This window comes from Macrotis lagotis, chromosome 1, assembly GCF_037893015.1.
Source record: "Macrotis lagotis isolate mMagLag1 chromosome 1, bilby.v1.9.chrom.fasta, whole genome shotgun sequence".
Taxonomy (NCBI): domain Eukaryota; kingdom Metazoa; phylum Chordata; class Mammalia; order Peramelemorphia; family Peramelidae; genus Macrotis; species Macrotis lagotis.
Window position 1 is genome coordinate 634,384,162 of NC_133658.1, and position 21,585 is coordinate 634,405,746.

Below are 21,585 nucleotides of genomic sequence, written 5' to 3' on the forward strand. Positions count from 1 at the left end.
GACTACATACAACACTAGATGTGCCTGGGACAGGGTCTCAAATCCTTAGCTGCTGCTTCTATTTTTGTGCTACTTTCTCTAAGCAAAGGAGACAGAACAACTGTTCAGAGAGTGTTATACCTGGCAAACTCATATATAACAGTAGTTTAAAATATTAGAATAGATAGCATTTATGGAGTGCTCTAAGAATTCCAAATCACTTCACATAAATTATTTACTTTGAAACTCTGAAACAACCCCATGAGTTGAACCAGGAAGCTGGAAAAAAAGTCTGACTGGGGGTGGCTAGGTGGCGCAGTGGATAGAGCACCAGCCCTGGAGTCAGGAGTACCTGAGTTCAAATCCAGCCTCAGACAATAATTACCTAGCTGTGTGGCCTTGGGCAAGTCATTTAACTCCATTTGCCTTGCAAAAAAACCCTTAAAAAAAAGTTTGACTCCCCTAAAACCCAGTCTGAGAAAGAACCTTTGAGAGGAAGTGAGGCCCCAATAGATATGGAAGATATCAATAATACCCAGCTACTGATTCCACTCCCTTCTTTGACTTCAGATTGCTAAATTGTGGCTTCCTTACTGAGTCCAAGTTTCATAATAGTCAAGGCAAAATATTTTTAATCATGGCAAATGTCATTTTTGACATATGTGATTATTAAACTCGAACAAAAAGAAATCCTATATAGTGGTAAGTTCAAGTCCTGGCTCCATTTCTTAGTACCTGAATGACCTAGGAATAATCATTTAAACTTTTTGGGTCTTAGTTCTCTTATTAGTAAAATTAAAGTTGGATGGGATGATTATTATGATTCTATGATCTATCTGATTATAAGAAAAAAATAAAATACTGGTATAGGATGATGGCATGAGTCTCTCCTACACATAGAATCAGAGAGTCAGAGCTGAGGGTACAATCTAGTACAATCCTGTTTTTTTTTTTCCACTAATGAAGAAATTGGAGTCCAAGAGAGTTAAGTGACTTGCCCAAGGTGATGCAGATAAAAAGTTTTAGAGGTAAGATTTATATTTCTTCTTTTACACAGGATTATAACTCAAGTTCTAGGATAAAAGTAAAAGCATTTCTTTTGGTCTCCAAAATATACTAAGGTTATATTTCTTTTTGGTTGGATACATGATTGTATTACTATGGGAATACCTGGGAGATAATTAAAAGTTGATTAATACAGGGTAGTTTGGGAGGGCAGGTCCTAAGCAGTTTGGTAGGGTTCAGGAAAGGTTTCAAGTTAAAAAGTGGTATTTAAACTATTCAAAAGAAGAGAAGGATTCTATGAAGTGGTGGTGAGAAAGGAGTATAAGTATGTATGATGGCCAGTGCTGCATTGTATGAGAAATAGAAAGTTTGGCTGAATTACAGAGTAAAATAAAATAAGACTGGGGGGGGGGGGGAGTTTTAAAAAAAAAGGCTGGAGAGACAGGTTGAAGGCACAGTGAGATTTTGAGATAATTTTGAAACATTTGGTTTGGAATGTCCAGGCAGCAATTTGTCATTGATGTTCAGGGGAAGAGACTAAGGTTAGATATACAGATCTGGGAGTCATCTGCATAGAGATGATAATAATTAAGTCCATAGGAACAAATGAGAAAAACAGGAATATGGGTCCTGAACAAAACCTTGGAGAACATCTAAAATTATGGGATTGATTGAAGGAAGATAAACCAGCAAAGAAACCTAAGAAGGAGAAATTAAAACAATAAAAGAAAAACCAGAAAAGACAGAAGTGCCTCAAAATTCCAGAGGAGACAATTCAGGAAGAGAAGGCATTCAACAATTTCAAATGAAATTTTAAAGTAGAGAAGGATACGTGTTAGAAAAGACCTTTAGACTCTGCAATCAAGAGATCACTGAAAACTTTGGATAGAACAGTTTTAACTGAGTAATGAGCTTAGAATCCAGACAGCAAAAGGTTAGAAAGTGAATAAAGAGAAGTACAGGCACTCTGTAGATTTAGATACATACAAATACATGTATAAGTAATATATACACATACATTCAAACATGTATATATACACATACAAATTTTCCCTTTAGAAGGAGTCAAGTGATTTGCTCAGAGTCACTCTGCCAATATGTGTCAGAATCATACAGGTTATCCTAATTTCAGAAGCCAAATCTTTAACCACTAAGAAGGTATCTTCATTAAGAAAGACTACATGTAAGAAAATAAAACATTTTTTTTTCCTCCACTGTCCCCACCCCAGGTTCCCTTTAGTCAGCTCCCACTTTACTTACTACCAGCCTAATGGATCTTCTGGCAGAAAGTATAAATTCTAATGCCTTCTTGGCATATTTCCCCCTATGAACACATTTAATCAAATGTACTCCTCATCTCACAACTGTTGTTGTTTTTAAGAAATAATCTATAACTGAATGAGCAAAGTGATGGAAATCACCTGATAATAATAAACTATTTACCAGAAGTAGGCTGTTTCCAGTGGTGATATTTAAATCAAAATGATCATCTGCAAAACTTAAAAATGAGGTAAACTTTAAAATATACACAAGGATCCACACCCATGGTCTACATCTGCTTTTGCTTAGAAATGGGGAAAGCCCAGGTTACACCTCTTTGAAAAGGTTAAGCATAACTTCCCCTAGTTCCTTCCAAAACCAAAGTATATTATGACATTTATTGGCTGAATCTCCAAATATGCCTTGCAAATATGTGGTAAATACTTTTCAGAAGATGATGCAAGATTCAGGTATGCAAAAGGAAATACTAAAATGGGTCTTATTTCTATAGCATTAAAAATGCTTAGGGAAATGATTTCACAACTAGTCTCTTGAAAGCTACCCACCTCCTCACAGAGAGGTGACTCAATATGTAGAATAAGACACTCATTTTTGGACATGGACAATATGGGATTTTGTTTGATTTTGTATATTTATTACAAGGATGTACTTTTTTTTCTTTTTCCTTTCTTCCCAATAGGAAGGAAAGTTTGAAAGGAAAGAACAAAAATATTTAATTTTTAAAATAGTGCATTTAATACCAAAAATATAACACAGCTTTGTACATATTCACATACTTCCTTAATTAGAAAGACCTAAATCCAAATCTCATTTCAGATTCTTACTAGTTGTGTGACTTTAAACAACTTCTCTCAGCTTCAGGTTGTTTTTTTTTTCCTGAAAATATTGATAATTAAAGCATATATCTTATGGGAATTGTTGTAAAGGATAAAATGAAATAACACGTGAAGTGATTTGGAGTTCTTTAAATTCTATAGAAATGCTAGCTGTTATGGTTCTTACTACTACTTATTAATGTTTGTTTTTCATTATTGAGGAAGAATAGTGAAGGGGTGCTGTGCAAAGTCACCAGCCTCACTTTCTCCTCCAGAGCCATCTGGCTTCAGTGACCAGATATGGATCAGGACAACTGGAGATGGTGTAAATTTGAGGCAATCAGGGTTAAGTGATTTGTCCAAGGTCACACAGTTACTAAGTGTCACTACTACTACTTATTCCACCACTACTACTACTTATTCCACCACTACTATTACCACCAATTACTACTATTACTATTACCACCACTATTATTCAAAAGAGTGGATATAGATACAAGTCCATGGGATCTCATGAGTCCATTATTTTTTAATTCTTATATTTACTGCTACTTACTCTCTATCATCTTTTCTTAAAATAGATACTATTATTTAAAACTAAATGTTTTATATTTTTAAATTAATTATTTTCATTGTTCCTAATACATTTTTTTAATTATGTAACACTTCTCACACATACATAACCAACTTTCTCAACACACTAAAAATGTGAGAGAGTGGGTAGGTTGGCCCTAAGGAAGAGGTAGGTAAAAGACACCTGGAGGCAGAGGTGAGGTCAGGTTTGAAGTAAGCAAGCTCAAGAAATATTTTCTCACATTATATTAAGGGGATTGATGAGACAAGCATATAAATATTAATAATAAGGATCTATAAGAAAGCTGAAATTATTTGTAGTTATAGTTGGCCACAGACACTCAGCTTAGGCAACATAATTCATTGCAATATTAGGAAGTATGGAGAATAAGACAGTAATCCAGTAGCACTGGAAATGACCATAACTGTTAAAGACCTCAACCCAAGATCAACCTTATTAAACCCCTTCCTTCAGGTTTCCCAGCACAAAACTTTCTTTTTTCTTTTTTTTCTTCAAAGTCATCAGGGTTAAGTGACTTGCCCAAGGTCATATAGTTAATAAGTGTTATTAAGTCTTAAGTCACATTTGAACTCAGGTCTTCCTGACTCCAGGGTCGATGATATCTATCATGTGCATCACCTAGCTGTCCCTTCTATTAAAACGTTTTAAGAAGAATATTAAGATATTTGATGAGCAGGAAAGAACTAACTAAAACCCCATCTTCCTTTGTTCTGGAGTTTGTTTTCAATTATTTTTAGATGTGAAAATTAATATATATATATTTATGTAAACTATCACTGATTAGCCTTCAGTTTAACTGTTGTATCCTACTTGTTTAATGTTGAGTCTAAACTGGTGTGTTATATGAGTGAAAACAAGAACATAAATTAAAACATTTTAATAAACTTCAGACATGAATTACTCATTTCTTCAGAAGAATGAAACTGTACCTTTAAAAAAATAATCCAAACTATACCTTTCCCACCATTGTACCAAGAATGCTATTCAGCTTATGTTTGAGGGTAGTTCTTTCTATAAACAGGGGAGAATAAACCAGCTTTGGTGATTCTATTTGTCTCCAATATGTATATTACTTCTACCAACAACAAATGGGGAAGCAGTATAATAATATAATAGAGATTTTTCTTTTAATTCAGCAAGATAGAAGATCCAGGTTCTAGTATCTCCTCTAATTCTAGACAAATCACTTAATTCTAAAGCTCAGTCATTTCATTTATGAAATGGGGGAAATGTCACCTTCCTGAAAACTAGGGACTAGACCAGTTTACCTCCTAAGATCCCATTCAGTTTTAAAATTTATGAAAGATACATATATAATACAGCATGATTTTCAACACAAACAACTTGTGCCAAGTTAAAAAAGGGAGCAATTTATATGGGTTTGTGCTTTTCAAGTGATATGAAACTTAAAATGGGTTGGAAAAAGAGGAGGCAGAGAGAATGAGGGAGAGATTTAAAAGGCCAACAGAGAGGATAGCTTTGATCTAGTAGGCCAAAGGGAGCCACTATCATTTCTTAAGCATGGAAGGAATGTGATGAAAGTAGTGCTTTAAGAAGATTAATCTGGTAGCAGTACGAAGAATAAATTAAAGAAGAAAAGAGATCGATGGCAAAAATCCAGGTGTGGGGTAATGAAGACCTTGAATAGGGTGATGGCAGTGAAAATGAAAAGGAAGAAACAAATTTAAGGTTTTGGAGGGAAAACTAACATTACATGAAAGTGGCAAATGACATAGAAAAATCTGAGACAGCGCCAAGGTTTTGAAATTTGAAGTAGTGAGATACTTTTACAGAAAATGGGCTAGCTCTAAAGGGAATTTTGTTTGAAGGAAACAAATTCCCTTTAGCTATGGTGAGTTTGCAGTGACAATGAGATATCCAAGTGCAAATATCTTAAAGACAGCTGGAAATACTGGACTTTAGCTTAGGTGAGATATGAGCTGGGGATATAGATTTGGAAGGTATCAGCATAGTTAAGATGGCTAAACCATGAAAACAGCTCATTCTTCTAAAGGACAAGAATGTAGAAAGAGAAGAACAAAGGGACTTGGACTGAACAACCACGGTTTTTTAAAAATTACATACTATACATTTAGAAGATTAAAGAGTTATAAACTAAAATGTGAGGGACAACCAAACTTAATGGTAGGGTAAAGGAAGAGCAGACAACAAAAAAGTAGGAATAAGAATTAGTTCAGGTTAGTCTCTGAAAGCCAAAGGAAGGTGAGGGAGTAGCCTATAGTATTAAAACCAACAGACATATCAATGAAATAGAGGCAGAAGGAACATGCTTTTAGAGTTGACTAGAATAAGGTGAATTATGGCCTTAGAAATAAAAAGTAGGTTAGGAAATGTGGTAAGTATGGAAGCCAGATTACAAGGGGTTAATCATACTGCTATGATAACATGGAAAAAATAAAAAAAGGCAGCTGCCAGTAAACTGAAGGTGAAATTCTGAGATAAGGAAAAAGTACATTTAATAATTGAAAGGGGACAAACTTTATCTCAAGAAAGCTTCATGGGATTTTTTAACACCTCCACAGAAGATTCAGACCTTTGGTGTTTCAAAATCTCCCCAAAGAATCGAGTAAGACATGGAAGTCAATTTTTCTATAACTGAAGGGGAAAAAAATAAAATGAACTAGTTGTGATAATGATCCAAACTTGATTTTTATGAACTCAAGATACCTAAATATGACATATAATTACATATATATATATGTATATATATATATATGTATATATATTTGGACAAGTTCAATAATATCTGAATGAATGATATATTGCTTAAGAGAGCAATAAATGAATTTAATTAACTGAATTTATTGCTTGCATTTAACAAGTAAATACAGAAATATTAAATCAGGAATCTGTATGACTACAGTTCTATTCTGGCTTTTGTAACCAATGGGAATTATTTACTAAATGGGGTTGGCCTCATTCATCTAACTCAAGATTTTGTACTTGGTACTTAATCCCATTTACCTTGAAAAAAACCTTAAAAAAAAGATTTTTCTACTTGGAAACCTGAACTTTAAAAAAAAAAAGATTTTTAAAAACTTATTATGGGGGCGGCTAGATGGCTTAGCGGATAAAGCACCGGCCTTGGAGTCAGGAGTACCTGGGGTCAAATCCAGTCTCAGACAATTAATAATTACATAGCTGTGTGGCCTTGGGCAAGCCACTTAACTCCATTTGCCTTGCAAAAACCTAAAAAACAAACTTATTATGAATTTCAATAGAATTGGTTTTCTATGCATTTCATTTTATGCATCTGAAAATGATTCTGAGAAGACTATATTATACAAAAAAAAGTTAGGAACCCCTGATCTGGCTGAAATTTCTCTAACTGGAAGATGGCAATTATATATTTAAGTCAATGCTTCTCTTTCTTTATTAACTGGAATAGAGGTAATTAATAGGGATAGTGACTGGACCTGAGTATTTTTATTGATAAAGGAAATCTTATTCAAGAATTCTCTCTAGCACCAGGAGACTAAGCTCTGCAACTCACAGTCGAAGTGAGTTACCTAGAGCATTGAGAGATAAAATAACTAGCCCAGAGTTGCAGTTAGTAAGTGTCAAAAGCTGGATCTAAAGCCAGTTCTTTTATCACAGATCCTGATATGGGGGAAGATAGAGGGAAATAATGGGGAAAATCCCAGCAAAAATTCCAAAAATCTTATTTAATTAAAAAAGTTTCAATCTCATCATCATCACAAGTCCACAGGAACTAGATGCCAATTAAAATGGGGGGGGGGGGGGAGAAAACTTTTAGAGTTGGTTAGAATAAAGTAAATGATAACCTGAAAAATAAATCAAAAAGTCTGCTAAAAAGCCTATCCAATTTGGCAAAACACTTGAATTTGGACTCTACTACTCTAATCAACAGTGCTCAAGTTCACTTCTATGCCATGAAAGCATGGAGACAAAACTGTTGAAGCAAAATATACAGTTTAAGCCACCTCTGAATTTAGAGGATGATAGTATACAAAATAATCATCTGCATAAGATCCAACTGATTAAGATATAACAATTGTGTCTATGACTCATTTCCCAACCAGGCTGCACTCCTTTGGATTAGACTCTATTGTGATCATGCTGCCAGGAACTTCTATATCAGGAAACTCATCTTCCAGAGATAGAGTATCACCCTTGATAATCATATCTTATCACCATTACCTTCAATACTCTATTTTGTGAAGCACAAAGAACTTCTCCCAAAACTTCAATTTAAGAAGGATTCCCAGGTTAGTTATCCCTTTCTTTCTCCCCTGGCTGTGTTCCTTTTGGAATGGACTCCTCATGATCAGCTTGCCACCCCAGTACCTTCCCGACTGCCTCCCTGCATTTCAGTTTCCTTTTAATTGTCTTGCCCCAATAGAATAAAAGCTGTCTGAGGGTAGGGACTTTATTTTATTTTTGTATTTGTATCCACAGTGTAAAAATTAAGATCTATCTCCAGTCCAAATCTCACCCCTGAGATCTAATATTAAAATTCCAATTAACTATAATACACATAGAGCATATACTACCAGCCTATAGACGATCAAGAATTGACAATATCTAACAAGGATACTATCTATGTAAACCATTCTGAATTTCTCTTTTCAGTGGTTTCCTCATCTGTAAAAGAAAAAGGTAAAATTGCATGATTTCTGTCAGAGGCAAAGGGAATAGAACCCTGGGCTGAGTCAGCAAGATCTGAATTCAGATACCTACTAGCTGTGTGTCCCTTACCAAGTCACATCACTTCTGCTTGCTTCAGAGAGTATAGGATCTGGAATAGGGGGAGACCTGAGTTCACATCCTGCTTCTGACATTTATTAGATGTTTGACCATGGGCAAGTCATTTAACTTCTCAATGACTCACAAACCCTTCAAAAATGTTTAAGTTACTGAAAAATTCTTGATCTGTATTAGTGGAGGTAGTTTTTCCTCCCACATTAGGAGTTCCCCCATCTAAGTGAAATCATTTGGTACACATCAAAAAAAAAAAAAGAGGAAAAATTAAATGATTTAGCCTTTTGAAAAAGACCTATTTGAATTAAAAATTTTAATTATGCTAAGTTCTAAAAAGAAATAAAAGAATATTATTATGTAAATATAGTTACTAGAAAAAGATAAATGAGGAAGCAGTATGGTACAGTGAAAAAGAACTGAATATTCAGTCAGAGGACCTGAGTTCAAATTCTAGCTTTATCACTGTCTACTATATAATCTTGTCATGCAATCTTCTCTGTGCCCCTGAGAGACTAGAATAGACCTCTCAGTCCCTTCCAGTTCAAAATATATGATTCTTAAGAAAGTATCTCCTTATAAAGGCTGTAATGAGGCCCAATTTTACAAATGGTAAGACAAATTTTACAACTGGTATACCAATTAGTTGAATGCCAATAATCCATAGGCAACATGGTTTTAGTCAATAAGTCAAAAGCGACATTCTAGAATTTGCCATTAACTAACCTTAGTGAAAACTTCATTTCTGAGGCCTTAGTTTCCTCATCTGTAAAAGAAAAAGGTAAAATTTCATGATCTGTCAGAGGCACAGGGAACAGAACCCTGGGCCTGGAGTCAGCAAGATCCAAATTCAAATATGGCTTCAGATACCTACTAGCTGTGTGACCTTTAACAAGTCACATCATTTCTGCTTCCTTTGGTTTCCTGAACTTATTAAATGGACATAAGAACAGCACCTATATCCCAGAGTTATTGTGAGGATAAAATGAGATATCTGTAATGTGATTAGCTTGGCATAATGTCTATTCCCTTCTTTTTCCTTTTCTGTGGTCTCTTCCAACTCCAAAATCATATGATCTATAAATAAGCTTCCAAAGTGCTTGAAAGTTGATGAAAAGTGTACCTTTAAACATTTTAAATACTATCCATGAAATTGTGATTACACTATTAATCTAACCCAGTCCCTAACAAATTATCACCAATTACAGATAAGTGTGGTCTGAATTAATGAGGTTTTCTGTAATGTTTAGGAGCTCATTCCTGTGTGTATTCCATTTTAAAGGGAAATATTTGACAATCACAGTAACCAAAAGTAAAACCAAAGTCCAAACTGAAGTTTTCTTTGGTTTGGATTTTTAGACTTCTGCCAGGGCTCATATGAGATTCAGATCAACAAAAATGATTGAATCAGTACTTTGTACACTGCAAAAGAACTGAAATTTTTTATACTGCATATACTTCTAATTTAAAAATACCAAATCTTCTATTAATTTTGCTTAACCTGTTCAAAGCTAAATATACACATCAGCCATCTACAGGTATTACAACTTCTGTTTTCCAGGGATATTTTTAAATCTTTCACTTCCATTCTATCTTGTATTAAATCAAATAAGAGACTCATTTCCTCTCAACTATTTCCCCAGAGAATGTGGAAAGGAATAAACCAACTGGACTATCTATCTTCATGCAGAAAATTTCTTAATCACAAAGGAACTCAAGCAACTCAGAAATATCATTTAGGTAAAATACCTTAGTTCAGAATGTTCAGGATATGAGTTCTAAGGGAGGACAGGCAGTGATTCTCAAGAGCTGGCTCAATGCTTCTACTATAATTAGAGAGGCAAACTGGGAAAGAGGATTAGATTAAGAGTCAGAGGTTCTGTTTCTATCCATTTGAACATGGGTAAGTTATTCTTAATGATTTTTATGCAGAGGAAGAGAATGAGCAATTTAATATAGCAACTACTATGTCTCAGGCCTATATATAAATATATATATATATATATATATATATATATATATATGTATGTATGTATGTATGTATGTATATTTGTGGGGGGGGGGGGTCTCGTTGGATCCTCAAAACTACCCAGAATGGTTCTATGTGTTTATCCTTTCCACTTAATTTTCGACCATCATAGGTGGAAACTTCAACGTTCTTACCAATGATTCATATTCAAATACCAACTATATCTATATTATCATCAATAAGGATTTGCATTCCAATGAAACCATAATTGCAACATACATGTCTGCTTATCTTGTGAGTTTCTCATTCGTATCTTCTCATAAATTCCCTACCGAATATGCTGAAGAGTCTTGGTTACTTTCTCTTGACATCACAATGATCCACTGGAGCAAACACATCACACAGCCTACATTTTTCAATCTTTGGCCATGGCAACCCACGCTCATAACCTTGGAGTATCTTTGACTCTTCCATCTCCTGTCACCCATTTACCAAGAAGTGGTCAACAATTCTTTTTGGCTCTTCTCTCTTTCTTAATATTACCATCTCTACAAGTATTTCATTACTACCCAACTACTTCAATAGTCTCTGAGTTCTCACTAACCTGTCCAATGCACCCTTTGTACTAATTTCAGAAGAATCCTTATTTTGATCGGAACTGATTCTGTTACTCCTTTACTCAAAAATCTCCAGTGACTCCATCTTATCTATTGAGTGCAATTCAAAGTTCTCTCCTTGGTATATCAGATCATCTATAATCTGATGCCATCCTAACTTTCCAGTCTTGTGTAATATTACTTCCCACTACATATTCTATATTCATGCCAAATGGGACAACTTTCTAGTCTCCCAACAGTCAGTCATCAATCAACAAAGCTTTATTGAATGCCTACTATTTGCCAGACACTGTGCCTTTGCTAAATTGTTCACCTTAATTAAAATGACCAACCTTCCTCTCTTCTTATATCCCTTCCCTTCTTCTTATGCCCAATTTCAAAGGATATCATTAAATATTTCCTATCAGTTAGATAATCCTCAACTCTCACATAATGCTTTGTAAAACTCATATATTTATCACTTAATACCAGATACCACAGTTATCTGTGTTTGTGCATTAACATCCTAACAGACTCTAAGTTCTGTGAGGGCAAGGAACATTTAGTCTAGTTTATATTTTTCCCACAATCTAGTGCAATGCTCTAAACATATTAAGAGCTTAATAACTATTTATTGATTATAACCACAAATGAGAATAAAAATTTTTACCTATTCCTAAAAATTCTGAATGTTACAGTGCCAAAGCTTTATCAATAAATTAACTGATAAGCACTGATTAAATGTCTACTATGCATTGCGCATTATTTTAGAGTCTGGGAAAACAAAAACAAAAATAAAACTATATCAACCCTAAAATGAGCTAATGTTATATCATTAGATAAAATATATAAATCTATGTAGACAGAAGATATACACAAATACACATTCATGTGTGTGTGTGTGTGTGTGTGTGTGTGTATATATATATACATATATATATATATATATATATGTATACATTCTTTTTTTAATTTTTTTTTTAAGGTTTTTGCAAGGCAAATAGGGCTAAGTGGCTTTCCCAAGGACACACAGCTAGGTAATTATTAAGTGTCTGAGGCCAGATTTGAACCCAGGTACTCCTGACTCCAAGGCCGGTGCTTTATCCACTTCGCCACCTAGCCGCCCCTACATTCTTTTTTTTATGTAAATATTTTATTTATTTTCCAATTATATACAAAGTAATTTCTACTTAATCTTTTTTTTGGTAATGTTTTGAATTTTACAATTTTTCCCCTACCCTCCTTTCCCTCTCCCCCTTCCCCACTACTGATAGAAAACTGATCATCTTTACATTGTTTCCATGCTATATATTGATCAAAATTGAATGTTTTGAGAGAAAAATCATACCCTTGAGGAAAAAATAAATTATTATGGATAGCAAAATTATGAAGTGTATAAGACAACTTAAAAAAATGAAGGTAATAGTCTTCAGTCTTTGTTTAAACTCCATAGTTCTTTCTCTGGATACAGATGGGTATTCTCTATTGCAGATACCCTAAAATTGTCCCTGATTATTGCACTGATGGAACGAGCAAGTCATTCAAAGTTGAGAATCAGAGAATCTTGAGGTTAAAAAGAGCAATTAGAAGGTCTTACAATAACCCATATGAGAGGTGATGAGGATTTGAACCTCAGAGCTATGTCAGTGGGGATAAGGATATTTTGGGAAGGTAGAAAGGACAAGATTTGGCAACTGAATGAATATGTGGAGTGAAGACCTAAGTTGCAATAAATGGTCATTGTTCAATGACCATATTAAAAACACTACCTGAAGAACAATAATGCAGCACATATTGCAAATCAACTTTTATGGAAGGATTATGGAGAAGCATGGAGAAGCATCACACAGGAGATAAGAAGACAAAGCTCTGACCAGCATCAACACACATTGGAGTGGAGGCTATCAGTCCATGAAATTATCTCTCATTTTAGCAAAGTAATTGTCTAAGAATCAGTCAGTATCTTCCCATGGAAATTGTTTCACAGTAACATTAACAGTTCCATAAATTAAGAATCACCTCTACCAAGATTCCAGAATTAGCTCAGCACACACTAGACAACAGTAATAATACCTTTCTCTATCTTTATCATCTGAATTTTCTGGACCAAAAGTGGAATTTGAACAGTAAGGAAATCTGACCAGAGCAAAAAAAAATTTACAGTAACCCATCAAAAAGGTGGGTGGAGAAGCTAACAAAGATATTGTCATCATTCCCATAATTATTGTGCAGAGACAATTGTGCAGAGATTGGCAGTCTTTCAGAAGTAGGATGCCAAACTGACCACAATGGAGGGAATGGGATGTGGGAAGAGTAGGGACAGCTCCAGAATGGGCATGTACTGCTAAAATAAAAACAAAAAAACTCTACATCTAAATCTAATCTAAAATCGAAATCATAAATTTTACTTTTAAGAAATTCATGTAGGGGGCGGCTAGGTGGCGTAGTGGATAAAGCACCGGCCTTGGAGTCAGGAGTACCTGGGTTCAAATCCGGTCTCAGACACTTAACAATGACCTAGCTGTGTGGCCTTGGGCAAGCCACTTAACCCCATTTGCCTTGCAAAAACCTAAAAAAAAAAAAATTCATGTAAAGGCAGCTAGGTGGCTTAGTGGGTAAAGCACCGGCCTTGGAGTCAGGGGTACCTGGGTTCAAATCCGGTCTCAGACAGTTAATAATTACCTAGCTGTGTGGCCTTGGGCAAGCCACTTAACCCCATTTGCCTTGCCAAAAAAAAAAAAAAAAGAAAGAAAAGAAATTCATGTAAGATAACAAGTTCCTCTGATTCAAGGGTTTTTAACCTGGAAGCAGAGAACTTGTCTTTGTATTTTTTAAAAATTCTTTTGATAGATAGTATCTCAGTATAATTGGTTTCCTTTGTGATCTTTTATATTTTAGCTGGCACATTTAAAAACATTACCTTGGCAACCATAGATTTCGCAGGATTGTCAAAGGTTAAGAAAGTCTTTTAGACTTCTCTAGGAAGGTTTCCTTGAGTTATCTCATCAGTAGTGATACTTTGTAAAGAATCCTGTTGATAAAATGATTATATTTTAATGTTTTTAAATTTTAATATATTTATAACAAATTCTAAATTATTAACCTTTTATGTAGATCAAGTAAATTACTTCTCTTCATATATCCTACAGCAGTTTGCTTATACTTATGTGTTCAGCTTGTTTCATTTTGAATTATACTTATTTGTGTAAATGAGTATGCCACATCTCCCCCCAAGACTCCATAAAGGTAAGGATAGTGTATTAACTCAGCTCCTAATCACAGATACTTAAAAGTTTATTAAATTAGGCACCAAGGAAATAGAAGGAAACGTTGCCAGGAAGTAAGAAAGCATGAAAGAGAAACTGAAGGAATAGGGGATAAGGAACAACAATAATAATAATTTTTTAAAAAGGTTTTGCAAAAACAGTTTTGGAGCAAACCACAAATTCTTATATGTATCATAGATTTCTGATTTGTCAGTTATAAAAAACAAGTAAGAATGGACAACTTCATCCATACTGATAGGGAGACCAATGAGGTAAGAATCACAGATTAACTATAATCTGTTGCCACAGTTGTTATATGTAATCTTATGGATAGATGACAGAGATGACATATAAATGGATGGATAGATGATAGACAAATCATTTATTAAACATTTGGACACGAAAATAAGCAAGCAAACAATACCTGCCCTCAAGACATCTATATTCCAAAGTGAGAAGATAATGCAGAAAAATAGAGAAGGAGGTAGTAGAAAGGAGGATGTGCTGAAGAATGGCCCAGGCAAAAATAAAATCAGCAAAAAGGGCAGCTTGAAGTGCCAAGGGAGCCAATAAAACTTCTGGAGGAAACACAACTAGTGTCAATCAGCAGCTTCCACAATTCGGAAACTGCAGTCACTGTGTTTTGCCCTGAGTGAGGAACACTCAGTTTTATTTCCAATTCTCATACTAACTTCTCTCTATGACCTTAGGCAGAGCACTAAAACTTGGTTTCTTCTTTCTGGCAAACAGCACAATATATATAGCTGTTTCACAGGACAGATGTAATGATCAATAAAACTATATAGTTAAGCAACAATACAGACATATTTAAGTGCTTGAGTTTTATAATAATTTGGAGTACCAGTAATTTATCAATATTATTACTTTACCAATTCAAATAATAATGGCATCAACTCAGTGCCAGGAAGTATATTTAAAGCATTTTATTTTATCTCATTTGATCATCACAATAAGTGTAGGAGGAAAATACTATTATAGATATTATATATTATAGATGAGGAAACTGAGGCAAAGAGAGGTTATATGACTGGTCCAGAGTTACACAGCTATAAAGTATCTGAGGTCTTTTTGAACTCCGGTCTTTTTGAATCCAGGCCTGGAACTTTATCTATTGTATCACTTTGAATTATTTTAGTTAATATCCTGATTTTAAGGTTAGCATTATAGTTTCTTTAATATAATTTCATTTTATTACTACAATTAATCTTGTGAATTTAAATGAAAATATTAATATAGTTAAATCTTAATCATGCAACTTGTTCAATCTTCTACCTATTTGCCCTGGTCTTCCACTCAGAGAAAAGTAGTGGTAGTTATAAAATATTTGTTTTCTGTGGCTGCTTTTGTAAAAGATGTGTGCCCAAAGGAGGTTTGCAATAATGTTTAATAGAGTTTTCTGCTCATCTTCAATGGACTAGTTTTATCCATGCTCATTTCCCCCAGAGCTCTATCAGTTAACCAAATAAAGATTATATTTTGAAACATTAAATAATCCAAGCATTTTATACAACTGACATATACTGTTAGCATCAAGGGTCAATATACACCCATGAAAAGATGTGTATTAACCTGATACAGAGAAAAATATATAGAACCCTATACACACATACATAAATACACACATTAATTAAAACAAAGGAAATGAGATCACTGAAAAGGAACCTAAAGTCTGAAATGACAAATCAGCATTAGTATTAAAAATAATAAAGCAATACCTCCCCCCCCTCAAGGCAACAAGGCGGAAAACTATTAAACCAGAATAATATATACAATGCAATGTTTGAGTTTTTTTTAATTCAATCAGTAAACATTTATTAAGTAATCATGTACTATGTATACTAAATTGTATGCTGCCAGGTGGCACAGTGGTCAGAATGCCAGGTCTTAAGTCAGAAAGACACATCTCCCTGTGTTCAAATCTGGGCTCAAAACACTGGCCACCCTGCTACGTGACCCTGGGCACTTAATTCTGTTTCCCTCAGTTTCCCCAACTATAAAATGAGTTAGACAAAGAAATGGCAAACCATTCCAGTGTCTTTGCCAAGCAAACCTCAAATGGAATCAGAGTTGGACACTACTGAAAAACAATTGAACAATAGCTTTAATATATTTAATAGCTGCACAGTATGCTAAGACTTTTGGGATACTCTGTTAGATCCTGGATGTAATTGTGTAATTGTTTTTCTTTGTTATTAGAGAAAGTTCAGTTGGAGGTAGGGATGAGAGAAAAAAGTAGTTATTTCCAGAAATGACTTTTGCATAAAAACAATTAGTATCAATAAAATTTATTTTTAAATAGAATAAAAACAACTGAGAAATATATAGCCCTAGTATGCAAAGAAAATTACGATAAGAAAAACTAAGATATCCTTCTGTTTTCCTTATAATGATAGGCTAAATTATTACACCTGATTTTTACAACAGAATAAGAATTTTCTTTTCCCCCATCTTTCAAATGTTAGTTTAATCTCCCTTTATTTAAAAATAGATACAAATGAATTCAGGGGAAAAAAACCCACATAAAATCATATCATCATAAGATTCACAAGCATTTAAGAAGTATCCTACCTGGTCACTACTCAAAAAGTAAAAACACACAGCAATTTTACATATCCATACAACCTAAAAATTGAACAGCTTGCCTTCCTATACTTTTAACAGCATTAAAAAAAATGAAATCAGATTTTGTCATTTCTGCTTTAAGACAATTTGATAATTTAGTAATCAATGGGGCCAGTTCCCCAGGTAACAGTCATAGAACTAGATGCAAAATGAAATAGATCCTCCCACCATCTCTAACTTGAAAACCCAGGAAGTCAGCTGTGGATTAATTATCATCTTAGAACTAAATACGAGCCTTGTCAGTCAAGATAATGACACAATAAGTCTAGTACTAATAGTAATCCTGGATTGCTTTTTTTTTTCAATAGAGAACACTTTAGGGATTATAAACTGCCTTCCTCACAACCACCCCCTAAGGTAGATAGTGCAAAGCATAATTCCTATTTTACAGTATCATTTGGGAACCCTGGCCCAACTGGCTGAAGGCCAGGTATATTACATTTCACTGAAGCCAGGTATATTACATTTCACTTCTCTCCTAAGGTTCTCTAGGATCCTTACAAAGATCTGGATATCTAGGCTCTCTACAAATAGCTCCAGCCCCCACCAACCATGACTAACAAAGTTATCTCATAATATAAGGGGGCACCCTCCTTCCATTTAACCATTAAAAGTCATATTATCTTTTACAAAGAAATATTTATTTCAAATGGTGTAATTACAAATATATAAACTTCCTCCTCCAAAACATGAAGCTTAATCCTCCTCCCGTTTGGATCACATTAAGTCTTTGGGGAGGAAATGCATACAAACACAAGGCACTGGTCTCCACCAATGAGGAAAGAGTCCCCTACTAATGGACTTTGAAATTTTGGTTACATGACACTTAAGAAAATAGAATCTAGGAGATAAAATGGTTTGTTCAGGGCCATATCCCCAAAAGTATCTGAAGAGAAATTTGAATTCTGTTCTCCTAACTCCTAATTCTATCCCTATACCAGATTATCTTTCCCTAGCATTTAAAGATGAGTCAAGAGATGATTAAATAATACCCTATTTTTTTTTAACATTTAACACTCTACTTTTGTAAAAATGAAAACGTTCCAGAGTGATCCTCCCCTCAATCTCTCCCAAATTGGTTTTTTTTCCAGGAAAGGGAAGGAAAAAGAAAAGGACTGGTTTCCTCTATCCCAAAACACACAAACTGAGAAACAGACACAGACACACACACACACACACACACACACACACACACACACACACACACACACACACACACACACACACACACACACACACACACACACACACACAGACACCACCCTTAAGCTCTGCATTAAAAATCAAGCAGTAATTATAATCTATGGAGATCTTATCACAAAAGAAAAATTATGGTATGAATTCTGAAAATTTTAAAAATCATATCATTCAGGAATGAAAACTTCACAAAATCTCTTGCTTTTTCCAATTTAAAAAAATCATCTTTTACAACTGATAATGTATTTCAAATATTTTCTTACCACTGATTACATTGAAATAATATTTACAAGTGTTTCTTTCATAAATGAAAAGGTCTTAAAGGCCAAGAACTGTGTCCAAATATTGTCCCATGTACAGCTTCCAATAATGGGCTCATTACCACATGGGCACTGAACAAAAAAACAAATATATTCATTCTAGTCCATTAGTAACAAAACTAAAGATAAATGTGCATTATCAGTATTTAAGAAAAATGATGATTCAAGATAAAAACAGATCATTTCCATATGTTTCAACTCAATTTGCAAGCAGCTGATAGAAAAGTTCATACACTTAAAGAGATGCCTTTTAATTTAAAAAATAGGCTGAACATAATTTAAAAGTTAAAACATTAGTTTGATTAAGCACATCTTTACTCTCCAAGCTATTTTATAAAAATGGGATAACAACTTATTCTGATATTTTGTATCAACATATTAGTAACTATTTTTCCAAATTCCCCAAGCAGCAACAAATAACAACATACAAGAGGGCCAATATAATTACATGCCAAAAAAGACAGACCAGCACCCTTACACTCAAAGCTCCCCTCTGTGGCTCCTTCATACCCCATATGTTGCTAATAAAACTGTTTGAATCATACCTATGAGACAGTTTTACTGATATTGTATCAGATCCTTGGCTTCCTCACATAACATACGATGTCACTAGAACAATGGCAAATGCAAATTTTGAAAATGAGTTCAATAGAGGTGTACATTATATGTACAATAAGCAGCATGGCACCTTGGATTAAAATTACAATTTTATTAGTTGATCCTTTATACTGCAAAACATCAAGTAAATTCTGGTTTGCTAATTTCACAGCAAAAACACACTAATGTTCAATTCTAAAGACAATCGATTTCAATGGGGGATTTTACCATGGTGCTACAAAGAAAACAGGTGGCACAAGACATTCCCCCAAAGGTCTGGGGCACATTCGTTTACATAAGGGAAAGTGGGTTCTAGCTTAGATAGTCTGTATGATAAAAGTCCTATTGCTAGAGTCAAGACATTTCCCTTAGATACAGTGCAGCTTTCTGTTGAGTTTTGTTTTTTTGTTTTTTGGGGGGTTTTTTTTGTACACAATGAACCTGCTTTCAGTTTGGCCTTAGCTCCTGGGATCAGGAATGACATCAACTGTACCAAACACAAAATTATGATGCTGATAGGAAGACCTCTGGACCTCCAAAGTTCATGAGATCTAAGAGAAAAGTTCTAGAAGGGAGGAGACTGAGCTATCCCCCCCCATAGTGATGTGCTTCCAAGAAACCCTAGCTTTCCAATTATTTTTTTTATTTTTTAAAGATTTTATTTATTTTAATTTTACAATTTTTCCCTTAATTACTTCCCTCCCCTACCCCACCCCCCACAGAAGGTAGTCTTTATATTGTTTCCATGGTATGCATTGATCTAAGTTGAAAGTGACAAGAGAGAATCATATCTTTAAGGAAGAAACATGAAGTATGAGATATAGCAGAATTAAAGTTAATAGTCTTTGGTCTTTGTTCAAAATCCACAATTCTTTCTCAGGATACATATGGTATTCTCCATCGCAAATATCCCAAAATTGTACCTGATGGTTGCCCTGTTGTATGAGCAAGTCCATTAGGTGACTATCACTCCCATGTTGCTATTAGGATGTACAATGTTCTTCTGGTTCTGTTCATCTCCCTCAGCATCAGTTCATGCAAATCCTTCCAGGCTTTGCTGAATTCCCATCCCTCGTGGTTTCTAATTGAACAATAGTGTTCTGTGACATACATATACCATAGTTTATTAAGCCATTCCCCAATTGATGGACATTCACTCAATTTCCAATTCTTTGCCACCACAAACAGTAGCTTTCCAATTCTGATAGCTTCAGTCTCTCAGATTCTAAACTAGCTCTCTGGTTTTATTCATGCCCCAGGAGGCTTTGCCAAGTTTCCTCAGTTAATTTGAACACTCTTCCTGTTTAACAAGGACTTTTTCCTGCACTTAGTTCTAAAACAATTGATCAAGGAATTTTTCTGCACTTAGTCTACTGTCTATGTCTTTTTGATTGATCAAGATGTGCTCTCACCTGGTTAGGATATCAAAGAGCAGCATTTTATCACTTATTTTAAGTGGCTTGAGGTGACTTGACTGATTTGTTCAATCAATCACCACCCTTATACCTACTATAGCTACTATAAATATTCTGGTCAGTCAGTCAACACTCATGTCATTCAGGGTACTGTGCTAAAGTACGCTAGAGGGGCATCACAATTTACAAATCCCCAGGAATATATAGCTTCTTTTAACAAAGTCAGTCTGGGCATAGAAGGATTTTTGAGAACTCCAGGTTGGTACAAGTTTTTTATGGACAAGCCAGAAGCAAGAGTCAGACTTTCGTGCTCAAAATGAACTGGCAATGGTTAGGCTTCAGATCATTAGGAAAAACTAAATGTCATGAGAAGCCACCTTCAAATGACAGATGATCCAAACATTTACAGTTCTCCTAAAGGGAATTGTTTAAGGCTGTTCCTTGCAAATGCAAGAAGGTTCTCCTAAATATATAATATCATCACAAAATAAATCACTATTTACAATTCATAATCCAGGAATACTAATAAACACTTTAGTGGAATCTGACAACTCTTCCCATGTAATCTGAGACATACCTCAAAATTACCTTACATAACTACTCCATTCCCCACATGTTAAAATCTCTACCTAACACTTAAAACACAGAATAAATTATTTTTGACATTTAATTTTTTCCTATGAAATCATTTTGTCTTTAAATAGAATAGAGCAATAGTTCTCGAAGTATAATCTGGGAGGTCCCTGAGACCCTTTCAGGTGGTCATAATTATTTTAATAACAATAATGTTTTTAAAAAATTTTAATACAGTAAATATCAGTAGATATAACCCATATAAGCAAAAGCTCTTTGGGGGGTATAATAAAAATAGAAAGAATCTGCATAACAACTCCTCAAAAAATCTTAAAAATATAAAGGGTTTCTGGGACCAAAAAGTTGAGAACCACTGAAGAAATACATTAATGGGTTATCAATAGAGCTAATGTATCAAAATCTACATAGACCTGTTTAATATTTCCCTAATTAAAAATCTACTGGTGGGGGAATATTAACCAACTCCCAAAACAGGTAGTGAATGCATAAATAATTTCATCCCCTCCAAACCCCCCATCATGAACATGTTTGAAGCAGCATAAATTTTGCATAACTCTCAGAGCTAATGATTTT

General features: G+C 34.5%; 1 protein-coding gene across 14 annotated transcripts in view; it reads right to left on the minus strand.

Moving 5' to 3' along the window:
- Positions 1–21,585, minus strand: part of GTDC1 (glycosyltransferase like domain containing 1) — a 671,515-nt gene that overhangs the window by 581,590 nt on the left and 68,340 nt on the right. The window contains exon 2 of one of the 14 annotated variants that reach the window (XM_074215091.1): positions 13,901–14,011. The exons of 12 other annotated variants lie outside the window; for them this stretch is intronic. The gene's annotated coding sequence lies outside the window, so the exon portion shown is untranslated. Of the gene's footprint in view, positions 1–9,141; positions 10,439–13,900; positions 14,012–21,585 lie in introns of those variants that run through there. One more of the 14 variants, XM_074215093.1, reaches the window with a different exon arrangement.